Source organism: Herpailurus yagouaroundi, unplaced genomic scaffold, assembly GCF_014898765.1.
Source record: "Herpailurus yagouaroundi ecotype Mexico unplaced genomic scaffold, PumYag 250, whole genome shotgun sequence".
Lineage (NCBI taxonomy): Eukaryota > Metazoa > Chordata > Mammalia > Carnivora > Felidae > Herpailurus > Herpailurus yagouaroundi.
Genome location: NW_024412467.1, coordinates 24039656 through 24052322, shown reverse-complemented (window position 1 = coordinate 24052322; position 12667 = coordinate 24039656). Strand labels below are relative to the sequence as shown.

Here is a 12667-nt window from a genome sequence, read left to right as displayed (position 1 = left end):
ATTTACTGAATATTTTAAGACCACTATTGAGACCTACTGCTCAGAAAAAAAAGATTTCTTTCAAAATACTATTGCTCATTGACAATGCACCTGGCCACTCAAGAGCTCTGATGGAGATGTACAGTGTGATTAATGTTGTCTCCATGCCTGCTAATACAACACTCATTCTGTAGCCCTGGATAAGGGAGTCATTTCAACTTTCAAGTCTTATTATTAAAGAAATACACTCTTGGGGCGCCTGGGTGGCTCAGTCGGTTAAACCTCTGACTTCAGCTCAGGTCATGATCTCACAATTCGTGGGTTCAAGCCCCGTGTCGGGCTCTGTGCTTACAGCTCGGAGCCTGGAGCCTGCTTCCGATTCTGTGTCTCCCTCGCTCTCTGCCCCTCTCCCGTTCATTCTCTCTCTCTCTTTGTCTCTCAAAAATAAATAAAGCATTTAAGAAAACAGAAAGAAATACATTCTGTGAGGCTGTAGCTGCCATAGACAGTGATTTTTCTGATGGATCTGGGCAAAATAAATCAAAAATATTCTGTACAGGAATCACCATTCTAGATGCCATTAAGCATATTCATGAATCATGGGAAAAGGTCAAAATATCAACATGAATAGGACTTTAGAAGAAGTTGATTTCAACCCTCATAAATGACTTTGAAGGGTTGAAGACTTCAGTGGAGGAAATAACTGCAGATATGTTGAAAATAGCAAGAGAACCAGAATGAAAAGTAGAGCCTGACAATGTGACTGAACTGCTGCAATATCAAAATAAAACTTGACTAGATAAGAAGTTGTTTCTTACAGATGAGCAAAGAAAATGGTTTTCTAGAGATAGAATCTACTCCTGGTGAAGATGCAGTTGACAACAAAGAATTTAGAATACTACATAAACTTAGCACGACTAGAGAGGACTGACTCCAGTTTTGAAAGAACTTCTGCTGTGGGTAAAATGCTAGCAAAGAGCATTGCACACTACAGTAAAATTGCTTGTGAAAGGAATAGTCAATCAACATGGCAAACTTCACTGTGGTCTTATTTTATGAAACTGCCACAGCCATTCCACCTTCAGCAGCCACCATCCTGATTAGTCAGCAGCCAGCAGCATCAAGGTAAGACCCTCCACCAGATTACAACTCACTGAAAGCTCAGAAGATGGTTAGCATTTTTCAGTAATAAAGCATTTTTAAATTAATGTATGTACAGAATACTTAATACACTACAGTATAGTGTAAATGTAACTTTTATATGCACTGGGAAACCAAAAAATTCATCTGACTCAATTTATGTCAATATTCTCTTTACTGCAGTGGTCTGGAACTGAACCTGCTGTATCTCCAAAGCATACCTGTATTCCAAATCTGAACTCTTCCCACCACATCCTCTAGTTTAAGTCACAATTTTCTTACATCCAAATTATTCTAACAGCATGCTAACTGCTCTTACTTCTTCCACTGTTGCCCTCTATAGTCTATCATCCATGCAGCAGCCAGAACAAGTTTATCAAAGTTCAAATCAGATTATAACTCTCTTAGTTAATACCTTCCATTTATTCCCAATTTCAATTAGAAGAAAATCCAAACACTCTGTCAAGTTCTTATAGATCCTGAATGATGTGGTCCTTGTACACATCAGAGACCTCACCGAGGAGGTTTTTAAATTGGTGCCTTTGCTCTCCTCCTGTGTACTGCACCCCCAGAGCTCTACATGGCTTGTTCCTTTTCAGCATTCAGCCTAAACTTTCAGGGTTTTGTTTGTTTAGGAGGGCTTCTGCATGTGTGTGTGACAGAGAAGGGTTCTGATAATGTTATGAATTCCTTAATAAATATACTAGTGTCCGTGTGCTCTGTTTCCTTATGAGTCAGTTTGGGTAGATTGTCTTTCTCACAAGCAATTTGTCCATTCTTCACTGAATAGTTTGATGGTGTAATAGAGAACATAAAAAGCACAGATATCCAAACCTGAAACCAGAATTGCCAATTCAAACAAAGTATCATTTCCTCTGGTATTTGATGATTCTGTGTTCTTACCTCAGGTGGGCTGCACTGACTGGCAAACTCCAGTGGTGATTCTGGGATGCACTAGAAGGCACTAGAAATTGTGCTGACTCCCTTAAGGGGTATACTTATCTCTTGCATGAATTCATGCATCTTGTTAAGTGCTCATTTGTCAGTTCCACCGTAAATAAGGGAAAACCACTTGATAAGAGTCGAAATGGCCATTTTAATTAACTTCAAACCCAACCAACCCACCATTGCCTGGCCAACCTCATATGAAAACACCACCTTGCTTATCTGAGTGACAAGGTGCATAAAATCATAAAGCAGTGGTTCTCAAACTTAAACCTACATCAGAGTCACTCATTAAAACACAGACTGTTGAGTCTCACTCTCCACAGTTCTATTCAGAAGGTCTAGGGTATGGCCATGAGATTACAAACAAATTCCCAGGTTGATACCAGTGTTGCTGATCTGGAAAGTACTTTAAGAACTTCTATTTGAAGTTTTTCAAGGCATATTTGTTCAGGAACAGTGCAGTTGATGTTCCTTAATCTGAGGATTTCCTTACTTGCAATCTGGAACTACTGTCAGCAGGAACATGAAGGGAGGATAAGCACGTTGGTAACCCCCAGAAGTCTGCTCAACGGTGGTGTTCTAATTATAATCATGCTGTTAAGGTCAAAAACAACCTTGAAAACATGAGTTACTTAGTAAGGATTAGGTACAGCTGCATACAAGTTAAAACCTAACACATGTCACATAAAAGAAGTTTAGTAGTTGTCAGTCCAGGGCTGGTGTGGCTGTTGATTACTAGGTCAACAATAAAGAGGGACCTATGCTCCTTCTATCTTTCTTACTTCTATCCTCAAGTTTATCTCATCATCAAAAATTGCTGTTGGAGCCTCAGACATCACATCCAAATACCAGGTAGCAGGAAAGTGGAAGGTAAAGGCTATGGGAGCCCAACTCTCTTTAAGCAGCCATTCCAGAAGATTCACAGACTTCTACTTATGTTCATTGGCCAGAAATCAGTCACAGAATCAGTGACAGTTAAGGAAGTTAGAAAATACCATCCTTTACCTAAGCAAAGAGCTGAATCCAAATAATACAATGATTGTGTTTAGAAGGAAGAAGAAAAGAATGATAAACAACCAACTGGTTGTCTATGCCAAAATGAGAATAAAATATTGAGCTTATAATGACAGAGTTTAGAATTACAATCATACAGACTGTGTATTGGATTCAAGTTGCCTATGAGTTTACATGCATTATTCCTAGAACTGTTTCATTCCTAGCAGATGCACAATAAATACTTGTTGAAGGAATGAATATTATCTATGAGAGCAACTGCATACCATCGCTAAATAAAAATAAAAGTGGTTCTCATATTAGACCCTCCCTTCTCTTCTGTGATGAAAGACCTTTCCATTTGAAGGTTCTCCTGGGAAGACTGCAATATTAACATTGCCAGAAGCAATTTTCTTAAGTACTAAGGGCAATTACACAAGTAAATTCCTCTGGGTACCAAAAAAAATTGAGAATATTTCTCTAAAATAAGATCTTGAGAACCAAGAAATAAATATACACATATATTTATTTATTTTATATATTATCATATGTAACATACACACATATATGATATACCATACATCTTACAGTCACAGGAAAACTACTTAGAGTACTGTATAGAGAATACACATACAATCTTCCCACTGTGTTACAGAGTCACAAAGAGGCAGTACCAATCGCAGTCCACATATCTTAGATGCTTATAGGAAACTGTCTACATGATTGTTCAAAACATTTTCCCATAGACTGATGGCAGTCCAGACTGTAGAAGAGCTCAGTGTAGCTGAAACACCTAAAGGGAAGTAAAAGTACTTTCAAAAATAACATGCCCAAAATGTGGTAATTGGAAAGCCCATAATTTTAGAAAGACCATTTGTTTACTATTTTCTTCAAGTAATATCTGTCCATTTTTGTTAAGTAACTATCACTAACTGAATTATAAGGCCTGCAGAGTGGGCTACATTAAGCAAGCTGTGAAACATCCATCTGAACACTATCACCATCCTCATTTAAGGAAAAATAAGGGTGTCTTGGGTCAAGGTAATCTAACTTTGTCCATAGCACAGGTAATAACTACCTCTTCCATCACTTTGAGACCACCATTTGGACCTCCTTCTTATAATGCAGACCCCTGACTCAGAGTTCACCAAGCTATTACAAAGGAAAAAAACAATTAAGATAATATCAGACAAGCCTAGAGCTTTTTTCCAGATTTTTTTTTTAAATCTTCTATTCTTGAGATTACTTCCTCACTATTCTAGTGTTAAAATACCCATTTTTTTAAATGATGGCAATATTTAGTATTAGCATATGGCAGGGGTTTTGCTTGGTTAGTTTTGATTTTAAATATCCCTAGGAGACAAAATAAGAGCACTGATCCATACTGAACCAGGAATATATATTGTGGGGTAGATGTTGCTAGCCATTCCATTCCAGATGTAATGTTTCACCATTTCTTGAGTTCTACGACTAATTACTGAACCTCTTATTCCTCTAGGGGGAGCACTGCCTATACAACAGGCTGCTGTCCTTACCCACCACCTACCTCCCCAGTAACCAGCAGGCACAGACACAACTGCAGTATGAGATTTTACAAGTGCCAAGTAAAAGGGGAAAAGCCATGTTCAAATTCTGAAGTATAACGTATCCCTAGTGCACGCGTGCACGCGCGCGCGCGCGCGCGCACACACACACACACACACTCTCTCTCTCTCTCTCTCTCTCTCTCTCTCTTAAAGAACTGAAGTTGAGAAAACTTCTATACTGCTTTTATATTTAGCATTATCAAACCTGTGCAATTATTAAAACCTCTAGAAATCAGATAAGTAGTCCTAAGAAAAGGACAAAGTAAGATAAAAATAATTTTAAATTAAGGGGAAAATCTAGGGAATTTTAATGCATGATTTATCACAATGTTTAACATGAAGCTTAAGGCAGATTCTTAAGTTGTTTCAATAAAACAAAGGCTCACTGAGCTAAGTGACTAGCTTAGCACTACTGCTATTAGCCACACACAGACAGAACATATACTCCTTCCCATCAGGACCCAAAAAATCTAGTTTATGTACACAAAAAGATTCCTAAGCAAGATAGCCTGAACATACACAAAGGTGACATATTCTGTTATACATACAATTAGTGAAAAAGACAGTAACTGCTCCACATTGCAGAAACAAAAAGCTTCATGTAAATGAGTTTTCTAGCTACTGAAGGTTAACCAATTCAGATCCTCAATTCTTTTTTCATTATAATTAACAGATGTGTGTAGAATATTTCAAATATATATTTCCTACTTCTACAGATGGCATTTTGAGAATGCCAGGTCTGGGATTAGGGTGCTAGGTTAGTATCCCAGTTCCTCTCTATATTCCGCAGCTTCCGCACCTACTTCAGCATACTGATAAAGGGATTAAATAATGCACATAAAGTGTTGAGGACATATAGCCTGGCACATAGTAATTGCTCAATACATTTTAGTTATTATTAAATAAAATTATAGTGGTGTTTGTTAACTATTAAGTTTTCTAACAAAATCCCAAATATATTTATCCATTCCTTCCCAGTGCAACTCAGCTCCAGAAGTGAGCCAACAGATGGGTTAGGAGAACACATGCAGTTCAGTACAGACCAAGGAGACATAAAAGAAAGTCAGCTGGGGGCTTCAGGAAAGGTGTTCTTATTCCTGACAGAAAGAGACAGAAAGTGACAGGGATAAAGGAATCTCCTTCTTCTAAACCATCTCTAGACATAGCACTTGGAAATGCTTTAGCCACTCTGCACCCTCTCATACCACATGGGGTTAATCTCTTTCACTGTACTTAATGACTACCTAAAATAGTTCTGTTTACTTGTTTATTATATGCCTACCCTCCCTGCACCATCCCAGAAGTGAAAGGGAAGTTATTCTGTTGGATGCATATGCAAATATCCCTTGCAAGAGTACTTAATTGCTAAGGCCAGCAGTCTCCAGCTGGCTCCTACCTCCAGTCCTTAGCACTAGGCCTGAACATGGGCAATGCTCAAGAATTATTTATTGAAGTAATTAAAATAATCTTATTCCATGGCAAGGAATCTTTGACAAAGACTGTGTTTTTCAAATAACATCTGATTGTTTCCAATGCGTTTGACAGCATTTTCAATTACTCTTCCCCCTACAATTTTCTAATTTGCATTTTAAACTTCAGACAAGACTAATTCACTACAGTAGTAATACCTGTCCTACACGTTTTTTAAATACGGCTTATGTCCCAAGATGCTTTTTTTTATTTTTTTTTAATGTTTACTTATTTTTGAGAGATGCGGGGAGGGGCAGGGGCAGAGAGAAAGAGAGAGAGAGAGAAACAGGGAGAGAGAGGAATGGAGGATCCGAAGTAGGCTCTGTGCTGACAGCAGTGAGCCCGATGTGGGGCTCCAACCCATGAACCATGAGATCATAACTGAGCTGAAGTCAGACGCTCAACCAACTAACTGAGCCACCAAGGTACCCCCCCACCAAGATGCTCTTTTTTTGGTGAAACTCCTCTCCTCAAAAAAGCAGTAATTTTTTTTAAACTCCCAAAGGACATGTAAAGTGGGGGAAAAAAAATTTCACATTAGTATTCTTAAAATCATTTGTCCTATAGGATCAGAAATTAGGTAATAGTGAAAAGGAGTCCAAAAAACTGCTCCAGAATTCTAAATTCCCATAAAATATTTATCCCCTTTGAAAACAAGTCTACCAAGTTAATAGCTTCTAATTTTTTAAGCAAGCCAAAGTAGGAACTAAAATCAAGTACTCTTATAAGACATAATATAGAAGGATTCCAAAATTACAACTTTGCTATCATTTTTTCTAGTTTAACCACCTAAAATTTAATTAAACTTTCAACAATTAATCATTTAATCCATCCCTTTTGAATTATAGTTCATGCAACTAAACAAATATAAAATTGTGTGGGAAATTTTAATGTTGTTTTTCATTTAGAACTTGTTACATTTCCCTATAATTCAACTGATTAAAAAGCCAACTAGATGTGATATTTTGTGATGTGATAAAGAAAAGTTATACTACCTCTGACACGAATTTTTTTTTTTTTTTTTAACATCTGGATTCAATTACAAAATAGCAATACCTCAACTAACTCCTTAAGTGGTGCAAATGTTATTTTCTACTTGGGAAAATTAAGATTTCAAGAATGTCTTTCTCAATGACAATGCATATAAATATATTCACAATTTATACTTTTCCCAGACTTAAACAAAATATTGCTTCAGCAGTAAGTATCTGCATGACTACCATTTCGAAGGACTTTGCCTAACAGAAAAAAAAAAAAATGAAAATCAATGGGATAAAATTCAAAAACATTACAATAACTCTTAGATAATAATACAAGTTACAGGACACTCCTAATTACATTTAAAACGTACACTTAAACATGCATTGTCTGTGAAAATTGCACAGCCCCAAACTCATGTTTGGCAAGGGAATAAAAATGATAAAACTGCTATAAAGATTATAGTCACTGCAGAAAAATATCACAGGTAGCCTTTGCATTAGAAAGGGTCTGCTTACTCTTTCAGTTGTCACCTTTTTCAGCATGACAAAGTTGTATTAACCTTTTGAAAAACTAAATTAGAAACACTGAGCTTACCAATTGAGAATAATCTTAAAATAATTTTGTACTCATGCAGCCTGACATGGTCTCTAATCTCAGATTGTAAGAGCACACTGTCCTCTTCTTGAAAAGTCATTTTCTGAATAGTTGTTAACAAAAAAAATCACCATTTAAAACTTTTTTTAGGTCACTTCTTATAATTTCTTCTGTATGCTCATGTCATTTTTTACTTAACTTGTCTTCCCTAAGGTTACTCCCTCTCCAGGTGACTTAAGGGACAGGGAAGTCAAAAATACTCCTTACTCTCCATTATTTCCCAGTATTTTTGAACTGAATAAAGGGAACATGGGCTTTCACTGCAAAGGTCTGTTCACTACTTTAGAAACCATAAAACGATAATGCAAAGTAAAAGCTCATCATAAGGGGCCAATATCACTCAGGAAAGCCATTTTAGACCATTTTAACTCAAGAATGCCTCAAAACGTTTTGCAAGGAGTCCCTTGATTTATGGTTGTCCGTGAAGCATAGTGAAACAACCTCTACAGCTCTAAATTCTAATCCCAGCTGCTCATTAATCTGTCATTTACTAATGGTGGGATCTTAGGGCCAACAAGCTTTGGGCTTCCATTTCTACACTCATAAAATGAAAACAATACAGACTCAATGGTCCTAATAGGGCAATTGTAGGAATCAAAGGAGATACTTAATGTGAACTCACTTTGAAAAAAGAAAGCAAATAAAATATAAATTAATTTTCATAAAGATACGTGAAAAAGTTCTATTATGGTGGGTTGGGGCACAGGGGCAAGGGTACATGTAGAGTAAAAGAACAAAACAATGACAGGCCTACAACAGACTGTGGTCACAGTGTGGGAAGAAGCACCATTTAACAAACAACACTAGGTAGCTGCACCTCAGAAGACTAATGGTCAGAGAGTGTTAGGAACAGAGGAAAGAGGCCTCCTCCTGGAGGCCACCGGAGGACCAAAAGCAAGGGGCTATCTCATAGTCTGTTTTCATACAGATGGCAGCAATCCTACCAGGTTGGAACCTGGGAGGACAATCAGCTGGGACAGTGGAACTGCTCCTGTCAGGGACTAAGGAATAATAGACCAGGATCAGGGATAGTTTTAAAAGCTGTACAAAATGTAGACATAAAAGCATTCTGAGATGAAGGAGAAGCCCCTAGATGTGGGAGCCCAAACAGGCTCAGCAATCTCAGATAAGGCATATGGGTCATCACTGAGAATAAAGATGAAGAGACTAAAATTCAAGCGTAAAGGGGGAGAAGGACTGAACCACCACTATTCAGTTTTTGGTCAAATGAAACAATCCATACAACAATTTGGCAAATATTTATTAAGCTCCTATTATGTCCAAAACACTGCTCTAAGTGTCCTGGCAAAGAGGTAAACCATTAATGCTCCCTACACTGCAAAGCTTCAACCAAAATCAGTGCTTTAGCAGCAGTTGCATGAAAAACAAAGTATTATTATTATTTTTTTTTATTTAAAGACTTTCAAACTTAAAATAAACCTGCTCCCAAGGTCCTTGGAAAAATAACTGATTCCAGATTTGAAGCAGGAAAAATAAATAGATTATCTTCTCCTACCAAAAAGTAATGAAGCAAAGACTACCACAGCTGCATCAAAGGGATGCAGAGGTCAAATGAAAAGGTTTCCATGGCCATATATGAGGCAATTTGAGCATCAACTAGTTACAATGGACTGAAACACATAAAAAAATATATAATTCCATGAGTTTATAATGATACCAAAAGAAAAAAAATTGTTCACATTGTAGGATGGTATGGACCAAGTCTTAAAAACTGGTAAAAAAAAAAAAAAAAGAAAAAAAAAAGAGGCATCATTTATTTTGCCTTTCCTACACTCCAAAGTAACTAAATACTTACAAGTTTCTCCTTTTAGAAGTATTTCAGCTACTCAATGCAGAAGGAATTACAAAATTCAATAATCACCACTTTGTAATCACTAATGAAATCATGGATCCTGTCCATTGATACTCAATGGCTGCTATTACAAGAAAAACAAGACATATATGCCTCCTAGTGGAAGTACACAAGACCAGCTATGGAGTACTCTTACCCTCACTGCTCCCCCCCCCCCCCCAAAAAAAAACAAGATCAAGCCTTTAAACCTAAATATCTATTTACAGGAAATACAAAGGATGAAAAAACACCTCAGGAATAAAATTAGCCTGAGTCAAAATATGGAAACAAGACACAGCAAATGGCCCAGTGTCTTTAACAAATACATTATGACAGAGAAACAGTGAGAGAGAAAACAGTGAGAGAGAGAGCGAGCAGGGAGGGGAGAAGGATAGAAAAGGAGGAAGGGGGAATGAAATACTGGGAGTATAGTTATTTAAGAGAATCATTTAAGAAAATCATTATTTAAGAGACTCATTTAGAGATATATAATAAATACACATAATAATAAGAAGCCCACAATTTACTATAAAAAACTTAGAGAGAGGGGATCATGGAAAAATATAGAGCTACACATGAAATAAATTTTGCTACAATCTAATAATTGTAGCACCTAAGTGAGATCATGTAGAGACTCATTATACTATGATTTCTACTTCAGTATATATTTGAAAATTTCCTTAATAAAAAGTGTAATATATAAAACTGCCTTCAATCATTTTTGACATAAGACAATATAAATAAAAATTTTAAAGATTTCAGATTATTAAAATGCTTTTTTTAAGAGGAAAATACACACTACTTAAAAGAACTCACAACATGAAATAATTTTAATTTCTAACTTATAGTATTTAAGGTTCAGAAATATGTGGGTAATGTTTTTAAAGTCTGTAAAGAAAATAATAGCCCATCTAATTTCATAATTCCTAGATTTAGGATAAATTATTTTGAGCATTTTAAGAAAAACAATCTCCACTGGCTCAAGTTAGTATGAAACAGATTTTGAGGCAATCAGAGGAACATACATATACTTTAGTAGAAGACCTGTGAACCTCCAGTACTATATGGAGGGATACATAAGCATGTGTGTATGTGAGTGAGTCTTTGTGTGAGCATGTTTATGTATAAGTGTGTACCTGCATGCACACTTATTGCACTCATGTTTTTCTATGAGTAAAGATCCAGGCTTTAGTCAAAAGGGTCTGTAACTCAAGAAGAGTTCAAAAAAAAAAAAAAAATGGCTCACTTAGAACTGCTGTCAATGCTCATACATAAAAATTTTATTTCTAAAAATAAAACAGAATCACTAAAATCGTGCATATCCTCTCACAAGAGGCCTTTTCACACTGTATTTAACACGTGCTCCAAAAACATTAAAAGTGCTTTAAGTTGGTTGAACGAACCAAAGCTGTTTCTTAGCTTGCCTGCCCTTTGCTTATGCAGGTACCTCTGTCTGGCATGACCCCCCATTCACAACTCAGCTATTACCTGCTCCAGAATACCTGCCCTTCCTTCCACTGTGCCCCAAGGCCCAAGTTCAGTACTCACCACCACTCTTACCGTGCACAGGGACCTGCACAGTGTCTTGTTTCCCCCATGAGACTGGGAGACCCAAAGGACACACCTGTCTTTGATTGTTCACTGGGTCCTGAGGGCCAGGCAGTGTCCCACCCGACTGCAAAAGGATTCGGATTAGGGCTGTCACTCTTGCCCCACTTGGAGGGCACCTCTCTGTAAGTAGTAAGTAGGTAAGCAGTTCAAGCAGAGAGAGGGATTAAAGATCATTAGAAGGCAGTTTCTCTGCAGCCCAAGCCGTGACACCTCTTAATCTGCTTAAAAGCCTTCTAAGCCTCTCTGCTTCACCTCCCTCCCACCTGACTCCACCCTTTGCTTCTATCCCACTTCTCTTCCATTCTGCCAACCACCCCAATCCCATTAGGAAAATGCCCTTACCACCCCCCACCCTTTTTCCCTCTTTGGATTTTTTTTCCCCTCACCTTAAACCCTACTACACCAAGAGCTATGGAGCATTGTTACTTGTGACATCCCATAATATAGGTCTGTGGTACACTTCTTATATACTGTAATGTTTTTATAGTGTAATATAATATTCATATAATAAAACATAATAGTAGATTTTAGACAATAATATTAAGTGAAGGTTTGTATTTGTGGTTTGTTGTTAATTTTAAAGGGGATAGATGTAATTTCACTAACTTACTTTTGAACTAAGCCTTTTACTGGGGTAAAGTAGGAGAAAGGTCTCCCAACCCTGTTTTAAAATAGGAAACATCAAACTATGCTTTTAATGATTTTGCAAATGGCTAATAAAGCGAAGGTGCCCTTGTGTGGATTAAATATGTGAAGATCTTGGCACATACAGGGCTTGATAGAGTAAGCACTCATAATGTTTAGCTGCTATTAATAACATTCCTAATTGTAGTTAGATTATAAGTAAAATGGTTTTTGATATTAATAACTGACATTTCAGGGTATCTTAATACAAATAAGTAAGCTCCTTGAGGGCAAGATCACTCTGAGCTCTCCTCAGAACTCCCCAGCCCCACCAGGGTGCTGGACGCCCAGGCTGCTGGGGAACATTTATGGGATGAATGGAGTCACCTAGAGCCAAAACCTACCAAGAAACAAGAGCTCTGCATGTCCTTCTCTGAAAAGAGACAAGACAAAATTGGCTTTATTCCAGAAAATAAAAAACCAAGCAATACACTGCTTGGCATATTTACATATCTACACTGCTGCCATATTTATCCAAAACTTATTTTAATCAATGTCATTTAGAGTCTGGAATTAGTCTAGCTATATCTGAAAGACAAACTGAAAGAAAATGCTCTCAGGTTCCACAGGAACTGCGAAATGGTTTGTAAAATGGTATTAGCCTGTGGGAGTGTCCTTAAGTGTCCTCACCAACTTCTTCCTAGAGCACCCTTTTTACTGACCCTACAATCACCCCATCCCAAGCCTGATAAGCCTGATAAACCATTTTCTCACTTACTCCTTAAAAAAAAAAAAAAAAAAAAAAAAAAAAAAAAAAAAAAAAAAAAAA

General features: G+C 37.1%; 1 protein-coding gene across 4 annotated transcripts in view; it reads right to left on the bottom strand.

The window, feature by feature from the left end:
• The window catches only part of GMDS (GDP-mannose 4,6-dehydratase), a 638647-nt gene that overhangs the window by 581982 nt on the left and 43998 nt on the right, over positions 1-12667 (bottom strand). The window lies entirely within an intron of this gene.